Source organism: Bos taurus, chromosome 9 (genome assembly GCF_002263795.3).
Source record: "Bos taurus isolate L1 Dominette 01449 registration number 42190680 breed Hereford chromosome 9, ARS-UCD2.0, whole genome shotgun sequence".
NCBI lineage: Eukaryota > Metazoa > Chordata > Mammalia > Artiodactyla > Bovidae > Bos > Bos taurus.
Window position 1 is genome coordinate 26,970,741 of NC_037336.1, and position 12,639 is coordinate 26,983,379.

At 38.1% G+C, this 12,639-nt stretch overlaps 1 protein-coding gene across 2 annotated transcripts in view; it reads right to left on the reverse strand.

The window, feature by feature from the left end:
• Window positions 1-12,639, reverse strand: part of NKAIN2 (sodium/potassium transporting ATPase interacting 2) — a 1,181,035-nt gene that overhangs the window by 608,325 nt on the left and 560,071 nt on the right. The window lies entirely within an intron of this gene.

A 12,639-nucleotide genomic window follows, 5' to 3' on the forward strand; every position in this document is an offset into this window, starting at 1 on the left:
GGGAGTTGGTGATGGACAGGGAGGCCTGGTGTGCTGCGATTCATGGGGTCGCAAAGAGTCGGACATGACTGAGCAACTGATCTGATCTGATCTGAATAGCAATTATAAAATAAATAGCAAAATATTAAAATCTTTACCCTGGGGTAGGAAATGGCAACCCCCTCCAGTATTCTTGCCTGGAAAACTTCATGGACAGAAGAACCTGGCAGGCTACAGCCCATGGGGGTCACAAAGATTCAGACATGACTGAGCAAGCATGCAACGCCACCAAAATCTTTACATGAAAATTCAGGAACTTGACTGAGATTTGTGTAATTGCCACATATATTTTTAACTGTATTAGAGAGTCTTATGAATACAATAAAAATATATAATACTATTATTGCTCATAAATGAAAAAAGTTTATTTTCTTAAAGATATCACCTAAAAAATCCAAAGGATGCTAGAAAAACTTCATTAATAAGAAAATTTGAAAAAGATAAATACACAAAAGCAACATATTTTCTCCATTTTAATAAGCACTTAGAAAGCAGGAAACATTCCACTCACAATTGCTGTAAATTTACAAAATATACAGAAATACACTTAACAAGAAAAGTATAAAATCTACAGGAAAGAGCCTGCAAAATCTTATTGATCAAACTAATACAAGAGAAATTAGAATGAAAGGCATACCAAGTTGTTGGATGGCGAGCTTAAATCTCATAAAGTTTCACATAAAATCAACTTAAAGTAATTTCAATTATAGTTCTAATAGGTTTAATTTTTTAACTGAATGTAATAATTTTGAAGTTAATATCAAAGCATAGGGCTTTCCTGGCAGTCCAGTAGTAAGAATCCAGTGCTGGAGACCTCGGCTCGATCCTTTGGTTGGGAAGATCCCCTGGAGGAGGAAACAGTATTCTTGACTGGAGAACTCCATGGACAAAGGAGCCTGGCAGGCTACAGTCCATGGGGTTGCACAGAGCCAAACACGACTGAGCAACTAACACGATGCTACTACAACAAACCTGCAGCCCCTGACAAAGAGATCCCTGGGACTGTATCCTACCAGGCTCCTCTGTCCACGGAATTTTCCAGGCAAGAATACTGGAGTGGGTAGCCATTACCTTCTCCAGGGAATATATATATATATATATTTATAGGCTTCCTCAGTGGCTCATACTGTAAAGAATCTGCCTGCCATGCAGGAGACTTGGGTTCGATTCCTGGGTCAAAAGATCTCCTGGAAACAGTTGGACACAATTGTGCAACTTACACACACACACAAACACATATAAAAAAAAGAGAGAGACAGAGAGAACAAACTTTCATATTGTAATGTCATTCTGTGACCTATTTCTTACTGCCTGTATACTGTCTGTCTTGCCCATAAAAGCTTGAATTTGGTCTTTTCAATGTTGAATGCACAGGATCTAGAGGAGTGTCTGGCACAGAGTGTTAGCAGATGTATACTAAAAGAATTACTTTTATTAGTTTATCAGAAAATAGATATAGAAAGCTTTTTTGTGTGTTTGTTTTGGAAAACTTTGGCAGGTCACATATTTAATCTTAAAATTATGTGTATCTAGTGCTAAGTTTATCAGGATCTCAAGGAAAAACAACCTACTACATAAGTAAAACATTACTATTTCCAGGATTTGGATGAAGGAGATCACAATATGACAGTCTGGCACACTGATTATTTTGAATTAAAGTTATTTGAGGAAAGGCTGGTGAAATAGAAGCATTCTAGCCCTCCTCTGTCCCCTTTAAAGCAGGAAATAAATCTCATGTGAAAGGTAATCCCTATTCCAAGATGTAGAGAAATATTCTTTTCACCAGAGATAGGGAATTTACAGCCAAAAGGCTGTATAAACAAACCTTGTTACTTCTCACTAATTTACCACTCCAAGCCAAAATTTCTTTCTCTTATCAATTCTTCACAAATGTGTTATTTATTTCTCTAAAAGGCATAAAATCTGCTTGCTCTGGCCACTTCTTTTAGTCTCATATTTTAAGGGATTCCTGCATATAGAAAATTAAATTTGTTTTCCTCCTGTTAATCTATCTTACATCAATTTAATTATTAGACCAGCCATAGAACCTAGAAGGGAAGAAGGGAAAAGTTTTCCTCCCCTAGTTCAACAAAACCTTGACAACGAATAGAGGTCATAAGTTTGTTTCTTATAAAAGCACTCAATGTAGGTTAACTGATGTATAGCTAAAATGCAAATCAGGAGTAAATAATGCACTGAAAATTCTAAACTGATCCAGTACAGGTATGAAGCCCTGTTTGTGTAGGATAGGATATAAAGGGTCTGGCAGAATACATTCACCACGTATTCTTTCAGCAACTCCCCATAAATATCATCTTTCTTATTTGAACACTTGGTAGGTATTGAGTGGCAGTGATTTTGAGGTTTTCCTGAAAAGCAGTAGGCATGTAGATAGTCTAAAATACTGGCTAGCTGGAGGCCCATAGACTCTAATGGACAGTCAGCTGGTGGTCAGAATCATACCAGGAAGCGGATAAGTCAGACACCCACTTGACTAAACCACCCACCACGGCACACAGCAGAATCATAATTCTCCTGTACTGAAAACATTGGGTTCTTCACCACTAGCACCACTTGGGAAACCCAATTACCAGGTATTTAATAAAGGCATTCAGGGCTTTTCTGGTGGCTCAGCAGTAAAGAATCCACCTGCAATGCAGGAGACACAGGTTTGATCCCTGGGTTGGGAAGATCCCCTGGAGAAGGAAATGGCAACCCACTCCAGTAATCTTGCCTGGGAAATGCCATGGACAGAGAAGCCTGGATGGTTACAGTCCATGGGCTCTCAAAAGAGTTGGACATGACTTAGCGAGTAAACAACAACAAAAGTATTCTATTTTAGGATGATAAAACCATGTTATCTACATACTACATAATATTTACTATTTTTAACTAAAAGTGGTATCAAGTTGTTAGGGAACAGTTTACAAAGGGTTTGAGACATCTATATTTGGTAATATCCATATAACTAATAAGAAAATGAAAGTTTAGAACTGAATTTTCAAAATTTTTTCCCCAAATTGCTCATCTTACTTTAATGACTGCCTTGTGAAATGCTTCCACCACTTCCCAGCCTCTTCTTGAAAATATCTAGAAACATACCTATCTTTTAATTTCTTCTTCCCTGCCATGCTGCTAGCCACTTAGGACTCCTGCATATATAAAACTCCTAAATATATAGACAATGTCTTATATAAAAATTTAGGATGGGCAAGTATTTTCTTTATTCTGGTCTCTATTCTGGTCTCTAAGTTCAGTTCAGTTCAGTCACTCAGTCACGTCCAACTCTTTGCGACTCCATGGACCGCAGCATGCTAGGCTTCCCAGTCCATCACCAACTCCGGGAGTTTAATCAATCTCATGTCCATTGAATTGGTGATGCCATACAACCATCTCGTCCTCTGTCATCCCCTTCTCTCCCCACCTTCAATCTTTCCCAGCATCAGAGTCTTTTCCAATGAGTCATTTCCTTGCATCAGGTGGTCAAAAGATTGGAGTTTCAGCTTCAACATCAGTCCTTCAAATGAACACTCGGGACTGATTTCCTTTACTATGGACTGGTTGTATCTCCTTGCAGTCCAAATGATTTTCAAGAGTCTTTTCCAACACCACAGTTAAAAAGCATCAATTCTCTAGTGCTCAGCTTTCTTTATAGTAAAACTCTTACATCCATACATGTCTACTAAAAAACCAAAGCCTGTGTATGGTGTTAGAAAGTGTTCTAGTTTCATTCTTTTACAAGTGGTTGACCAGATTTCCCAACACCACTTATTAAAGAGATTGTCTTTAATCCATCGTATATTCTTGCCTCCTTTGTCAAAGATAAGGTGTCCATAGGTGCGTGGATTTATCTCTGGGCTTTCTATTTTGTTCCATTGATCTATATTTCTGTCTTTGTGCCAGTACCATACTGTCTTGATAACTGTGGCTTTGTAGTAGAGCCTGAAGTCAGGTAGGTTGATTCCTCCAGTTCCATTCTTCTTTCTCAAGATCGCTTTGGCTATTCGAGGTTTTTTGTATTTCCATACAAATTGTGAAATTATTTGTTCTACCTCTGTGAAGAATACTGTTGGTAGCTTGATAGGGATTGCATTGAATCTATAAATTGCTTTGGGTAGTATACTCATTTTCACTGTATTGATTCTTCCAATCCATGAACATGGTATATTTCTCCATCTATTAGTGTCCTCTTTGATTTCTTTCACCAGTGTTTTATAGTTTTCTATATATAGGTCTTTAGTTTCTTTAGGTAGATATATTCCTAAGTATTTTATTCTTTCCGTTGCAATGGTGAATGGAATTGTTTCCTTAATTTCTCTTTCTGTTTTCTCATTATTAGTGTATAGGAATGCAAGGGATTTCTGTGTGTTGATTTTATATCCTGCAACTTTACTATAGTCATTGATTAGTTCTAGTAATTTTCTAGTGGAGTCTTTAGGGTTTTCTATGTAGAGGATCATGTCATCTGCAAATAGTGAGAGTTTTACTTCTTCTTTTCCAATTTGGATTCCTTTTATTTCTTTTTCTGCTATGATTGCTGTGGCCAAAACTTCCAAAACTATGTTGAATAGTAATGGTGAAAGTGGACACCCTTGTCTTGTTCCTGACTTTAGAGGAAATGCTTTCAATTTTTCACCATTGAGGATAATGTTTGCTGTGGGTTTGTCATATATAGCTTTTACTATGTTGAGGTATGTTCCTTCTATTCCTGCTTTCTGGAGAGTTTTTATCATAAATGGGTGTTGAATTTTGTCAAAGGCTTTCTCTGCATCTATTGAGACAATCATATGGTTTTTATTTTTCAATTTGTTAATGTGGTGTATTACATTGATTGATTTGCGGATATAATAAACTCAAAATGGATTAAAGATCTAAACCTAAGACCAGAAACTATAAAACTCCTGGAGGAGAACATAGGCAAAACACTCTCTGACATACATCACAGCAGGATCCTCTATGACCCACCTCCCAGAATATTGGAAATTAAAGCAAAAATAAACAAATGGGACCTAATTAACCTTAAAAGCTTCTGCACATCAAAGGAAACTATTAGCAAGGTGAAGAGACAGCCTTCAGAATGGGACAAAATAATAGCAAATGAAGCAACTGACAAACAACTAATCTCAAAAATATACAAGCAACTCCTACAGCTCAAGTCCAGAAAAATAAATGACCCAATAAAAAAATGGGCCAAAGAAGTAAATAGACATTTCTCCAAAGAAGACATACATAGGGCTAACAAACACATGAAAAGATGCTCAACATCACTCATTATCAGAGAAATGCAAATCAAAACCACTATGAGGTACCATTTCACACCAGTCAGAATGGCTGCGATCCAAAAGTCTACAAATAATAAATGCTGGAGAGGGTGTGGAGAAAAGGGAACTCTCTTACACTGTTGGTGGGAATGCAAACTAGTACAGCCACTATGGAGAACAGTGTGGAGATTCCTTAAAAAACTGGAAATAGAACTGCCTTACGATCCAGCAATCCCACTGCTGGGCATACACACTGAGGAAACCAGAAGGGAAAGAGACACGTGTACCCCAATGTTCATTGCAGCACTGTTTATAACAGCCAGGACATGGAAGCAACTTAGATGTCCATAAGCAGATGAATGGATAACTGTGGTACATATACACAATGGAGTATTACTCAGCCATTAAAAAGAATACATTTGAATCAGTTCTAATGAGGTGGATGAAACTGGAGCCTATTATACAGAGTGAAGTAAGCCAGAAGGAAAAACACCAATACAGTATAATAACACATATATATGGAATTTAGAAAGATGGTAACAATAACCCTGTGTACGAGACAGCAAAAGAGACACTGATGTATAGAACAGTCTTATGGACTCTGTGGGAGAGGGAGAGGGTGGGGAGATTTGGGAAAATGGCATTGAAACATGTAAAATATCATGTATGAAATGAGATGCCAGTCCAGGTTCGATGCATGATACTGGATGCTTGGGGCTAGTGCACTGGGACGACCCAGAGGGATGGTATGCGGAGGGAGGAGGGAGGAGGGTTCAGGATGGGGAACACATGTATACCTGTGGCAGATTCATTTTGATATTGGCAAAACTAATACAATTATGTAAAGTTTTAAAAAAAATAAAATAAAGAGAAAGTCAAAAAAACAAAAAAAAAAAAACCAAAGCCTGGACTAGACAGACCTTTGTTGGCAAAGCAACGTCTCTGCTTTTGAATATGCTGTCTAGGTTGGTCATACCTTTCCTGCCAAAGACTAAGCGTCCTTTAATTTCATGGCTGCAGTCACCATCTGCAGTGATTTTCAAGCCCGAATAAATAAAGTCTGCCACTGTTTCCACTGTTTCTCCATCTATTTGCCATGAAGTAATGGGACTGGATGCCATGACTTTAGTTTTCTGAATGTTGAGTTTTGAGCCAACTTTTCACTCTCCCCTTCCACTTTCTTCAAGAGGCTCTTTAGTTCTTCTTCACTTTCTGCCATAAGGGTGGTGTCATCTGCATATCTCAGGTTATTGATATTTCCCCTGGCAATCTTGATTCCAGCTTGTGCTTCATCCAGCCCAGCGTTTCTCATGATGTACTCTGCATAGAAGTTAAATAAGCAGGGTGACAATATACAGCCTTGATGTACCCCTTTTCGTATTTGGAACCAGTCTGCTATTCCATGTCCAGTTCTAACTGCTGCTTCCTGACCTGCATACAGATTTCTCAAGAGGCAGATGAGGTGGTCTGGTATTCCCATCACTTTAAGAATTATCCAGTTTGTTGTGATCCACACAGTCAAAGACTTTGGCATATTCAATAAAGCAGAAGTAGATGTTTTTCTGGAACTCTCTTGTTTTTTTGATGATCCAGCAGATGTGGCAATTTGATTTCTGGTTCCTCTACCTTTTCTAAAAACAGCTTGAACATCTGGAAGTTCATGGTTCACATACTGTTGAAGCCTGGCTTGGAGAATTTTGGGGCATTACTTTACTACCATGTGAGATGAGTGCAATTGTGTGATAGTTTGAGCAATCTCTGGCATTGCCTTTCTTTGGAATTGGAATGAAAACTGACCTTTTCCAGTCCTGTGCCCACTGCTGAGTTTTCCAAATCTGTTGGCATTTTGAGTGCATCACTTTCACAGCATCATCTTTCTAGATTTGAAATAGCTCAACTGGAATTCCATCACCTCCACCAGCTTTGTTCATAGAGATCCTTCCTAAGGGCCATCTGACTTTACATTCCAGGATGTCTGGCTCTAGGTGAGTGATCACACCATCGTGATTATCTGGGTCATGAAGATCTTTTTTTGTACAGTTCTTCTGTGTATTCTTGCCACCTCTTCTTAATATCTTCTGCTTCTGTTAGGCCCATATAATTTCTGTCCTTTATCGAGCCCATCTTTGCATGAATGTTCCCTTGGTATCTCTAATTTTCTTGAAGAGATCTCGTCTTTCCCATTCTTTTGTTTTTCTCTATTTCTTTTCACTGATCACTGAGGAAGGCTTTCTTATGTCTCCTTGCTATTCTTTGGAACTCTGCATTCAAATGGGTATTCTTTCCTCTTCTCCTTTGCTTTTTGCTTCTTTTCTTTTCACAGCTATTTGTAAGCATTCCTCAGATAGCCATTTTGCTTTTTTGCATTTCTTTTTCTTGGGGATGGTCTTAATCCCTGTTTCCTGTACAGTGTTACAAATCTCTGTCCATAGTTCATCATGCACTCTGTCTATCAGATCTAATCCTTTGAATCTATTTTTCAATTCCACTCTGTCTTTCTAAGGGGTTTGATTTAGGTCATACCTGAATAGTCTAGTGGTTTTCCCTACTTTCTTCAATTTAAGTTCGAATTTGACAATAAAGAGTTCATGTTCTGAGACACAGTCAGCTCCCGGTCTTATTTTTGCTGACTGTATAGAGCTTCTCCATCTTTGGCTGCAAAGAATATAATCAGTCTGATTTCGGTGTTGACCATCTGGTGAGGTCCATGTGTAGAGTCTTCTCTTGTGTTGTTGGAAGAGGATGTTTGCTATGACCAATGTATTCTCTTGGCTAAACTCTGTTAGCCTTTGACCTGCTCCATTCTGTACTCCAAGGCCAAATTTGCCTGTTATTCCAGGTGTTTCTTGACTTCCTACTTTTGCATTTCAGTCCCCTATAATGAAAAGGACATCTTTTGTGAGTGTTAGTTCTAGAAGGTCTTGTAGGTCTTCATAGAACCGTTCAGCTTCAGCTTCTTCAGCATTAGTGGTCGGGGTATAGACTTGGATTACTGTGATATTGAATGGTTTGCCTTGGAAAGGAACAGAGATCATTCTGTCGTTTTTGAGATTGCATCCAAGTACTGCATTTAACTACTTTGTTGACTATGATGGTACTACATTTCTTCAAAGGGATTCTTGCCTACAATAGTGGATATAATGGTCATCTGAGTTAAATTCACCTATTCCAATCCATTTTTGCTTATTCCTAAAATGTTGACATTCACTCTTGCTATCTCCTGTTTGACCACTTCCAATTTGCCTTGATTCATGAACATAATATTCCAGGTTCCTATGCAATATTGCTCTTTAAAGCATCGGACTTTACTTCCATCACCAGTCACATCCACAACTGGGTGTTGTTTTTACTTTAGCTTTGTCTCTTCATTCTTTCTGGAGTTTTTTCTCCACTAATCTCCAGTGGCATATTGGGCACCTACCGACCTGGGGAGTTCATCTTTCAGTGTCCTGTCTTTTTGTCTTTTCATACTATTCATGGGGTTCTCTAGACAAGAATGCTGAAGTGTTTTGCCATTCCCTTCTCCAGTGGACACATTTTGTCAGAACTCTTCACCATGACCCGTCTGTCTTGCATGGCCCTACATGGTATGGCCTTATAGCCTTGAGTTAGACAAAGCTGTGGTCCATGTGGTTAGATTGGTTAGTTTTCTGTGATTGTGGTTTTCAGTCTGTCTGCCCTCTGATGGAGAGGATAAGAAGCTTATGGAAGCTTTCTGATGGGAGAGCCTGATGAAGGGGGAAAAAAAGGCTACCAAGTTAGCCTTAATTTTAACTAGTCCAGCCTCTGTGTAGCAGACATGTGGATCTAATACAAATCAATAAAAATACTGTTACATTTTTAAACACCTCTATGCTTTTACTTCTGCTATCTTTGCCTGAAATTATCACCTCTTCCTGTCTTCCCCATCATACTCAAATGTTAAATCTTAATTCATGTGTCATTTCCTCTATGAAGGATCTCTGGAATCTTTTCAGCCCCCTCGTTGACTTATCAAATCTGTTCTGGGAATCTTGTGATATCCTTTACATCTCTCATAGAATTTATGATAAGCATTGTTTTTACATGGTTACATATTTCTTCTCCCCTCTTTTAAAATGGAAACATTTGGAGGCTTTGTTTGTTATGGTATAACTTACACATAGCATAGTCCTTACCATATAATAAACAATCAATGAAGGACTTTTTAAAGAGTGAAGGAATTCTAATAGTCATTGGATTTCCATACCTTTGTATAACAAAGCCACCTGTTCAGAACTCCCTGAGAAAAGGAAACAATTTCAAAGTAAAATATGTTGTGTGTGTCTGCATGCTAAGTCACTTCAATTGTGTCTAAGTCTTTGCAACCCCATAGACTGTAGTCCACCAGGCTCCTCTGTCCATGGGATTCTCCAGGCAAGAATATGGAATGGGTATCATTTCCTCCTCCAGGGGATCTTCCTGATCCAGGGACTGAACTCATGTCTCTTATGTCTCCTGCCTTGGCAGGCGGGTTCTTTACCACTAGCACCACCTTTAATGGACTTTAATAGTTACTGTTCCACTTCTGATTCAAAAAGGCAAACAGCATGCAAGTTCTACAGCCCTAAAATTATGAGCAGCAAAATAGAGCTATTTCGATCAATTGCCGGAAGAGGAAGACTGGACATTTAAGTGCTCATTAATAAGCAGAGTAGAGCAACTGGCAGTCCACAGTATATATGGATGAGCCACAGATGCAGAGGAAGATTAACTACTAGGCAGAATTCTTTAAAATCTGGAGACTTGAGGAAGGAACGTATGAATAACAGTGAGTGTAAATGTGGGCTGGAAAACAAGCACAGTCCCTCCACCACCTTTGGAAACAGAGAAACATTTAATCCCCTATAGGAAAAAAAAAAATGAGATTTTTAAAATAAGTAAATAAACAAAGTTATAATACATATAACTGTTAAATTAAATTACCTGAAGATAAAGTCAAATGGTCAAAAGCATAATCATCGTCAAAATGATAGATACACAAACACTCCAGAGTTGAAGGTATTCATGCTTTCAAATCAAAAAGGCCTACAAAATTTTCAATTAGGTCCACACTCAGACACCTCCTTTGGAAATGGTAAGACAACCCTTATGAAATGAATATTGCAAGATGTTTTTTCAAGTTACCTACAAAAGAATGAAGAACAGATTGATTCAGACTTCCCATCAGTAACCTTGCTTCCTAGAATACAATTGAAAATTACTTCACTGCTCGAAGGAAGATTGATTCTCACCCATGAATTCTGCCTCTAGTAAACCTATCACTCAAGTGTAAAGGTAGAATAAACTCAGAACAAACTTTCTCAGAAATTTGTGTGAAGAATACTAGAAAGAAAATAGGTATGATCTAAGAAAGCATGACTCTAACTCAGGGGGTGCAGAGAAGGATAGATGGATGTGTAATAGGCCTGAAGAGCCACCAATTTAGACTGGAGAGAGGGAAATCTCCAGGAAAGAAGAGCCTAACCTAAAAACAAAAAGTTACTGATAAAATCATGGTCAAGTCCGAAGAAAATGGCCTAAACTCAAACAGGAAAGCAATGGGTTTCCAAAATATGAACAGAATGAGTAAGAAATGGAAATAGGAAATGTATTTTTTTTAAAGCCTGTTTTCTCACTTTCAAGAATAAAAGAAAGACAAACTCCATTGGGAAGGGGAGATTTGGGAGGGGGGCTGTCAAAACAGTGTGATCCAAAAATAAATTAGAGTAAAATGATTTTGCTTTTACAGACCCTCTGACATGTCTCTATATAGACCACTCAGGAACTATAAAGAGACTAGGAACAGCTGGAGAAAGGCAAGGAAGAGGATTTTTATCTTATTATAAATCTAATTTTACATTTTGTTTTTGAAATTCTGGACTATAAAGAAAGCTGAGTGTCAAAGAATTGATGCTTTTGAACTGTGGTATTGGACAAGACTCTTGAGAATCCCTTGGACTGCAAGGAGACCAAACCAGTCAATCCTAAAGGAAATCAGTCCTGAATATTCTTTGGAAGGACTGATGCTAAAGCTGAATCTCCAATACTTTAGCCAGCTGATGAGAAGAACTGATTCACTGGAAAATACCCTGATACTGGGAAAGATTAAAGGCAGGAGGAAAAGGGGACGACGAGAGGATGAGATGGTTGGATGGCATCACTGACTCGATGGATATGAGTCTGAGCAAGCTCTGAGAGTTGGTGATGGACAGGGAAGCCTGGTGTGCTGCGGTCCATGGTGCTGCAAAGAGTCAGACACAACTCAGCAACTGAACTGAACTGATCTATCTCACGTCTCTCCTCAGAATTTTTTTCCAAAAATTATTTGATGACTTACAAACAGAAATTAGACTGTTAGAATGTAATTACTTATACTTGCCACATTCTATAAATCTTTAGTCACAGCCTAACAACAGAATGTGAGCACAAGTATATTCTTGTAGAATAAATGGCCCACAATTCCCTAAGGGAATACATCCTTTTGAGAATAAATTGCATTCACCATGTTGCATTATTACATTTATTTTAGAACTAGAGGCTAAATCCATAAAACTTGTAATGATGTTTTTTTCCCCCTCCCAGGCTTATGGGAAAAGACTTATTTTCACAACTACTAAGTCATTAGAAGCAATGTTAATTTACTACTATCTCAAGTCTTTTCATCTCTAATCTACATTGATTTTCTGTCCTGAACAGAAAGTGTGCATTTTTAATGCTTCAGCTGCAATACATTTCCTTTTGGATATTTTTTCCTGCAAAAAATGAATCAAATACTCAAAACAACTGCCTAAACATAGATTAATAATTTCCTAGAAATGACCAAATACAGTACACAAATTTTTAGGACAGTCATATTACTAGAGTGAAAGAAACATATGACTTGGGAGTAGGACACAGAACTTACTCTTCATATTGCTATTGGTTATAGTTTCCACGGGGACCTGAGCTCCTTAAAAACTTAAAATTCAAACCATGGCTGGTTATCAGTAAATAGTAAATTCCAAAAACATGGAGTTTTTTTTTTTTTTTCCCCATACAAATTGAGTTTCTATTTGCTTTTGCACACCCTCTGAGGAATCTGTACATGTCCCAAACTGCCATAACAGAATGGTTTTATAAAATAGGTCTTAGCTTTGTTTTCTGATAACTCCATGTGGCCTTCAAGACTTGTCCCAGATGACATGGGTTTCCTTTCTTTTAATAAACTGGCTCAAGGAAAAGCAAAATCAAGGACGTCAGAACAGATGACATGTTGTCTGAAGCTGACCCATTGATGTCTTTTTAGGCTCTGCCCTCCCTCAAAGGAGAGAAGGATATGTGTCAATTCACAAAGAAATAC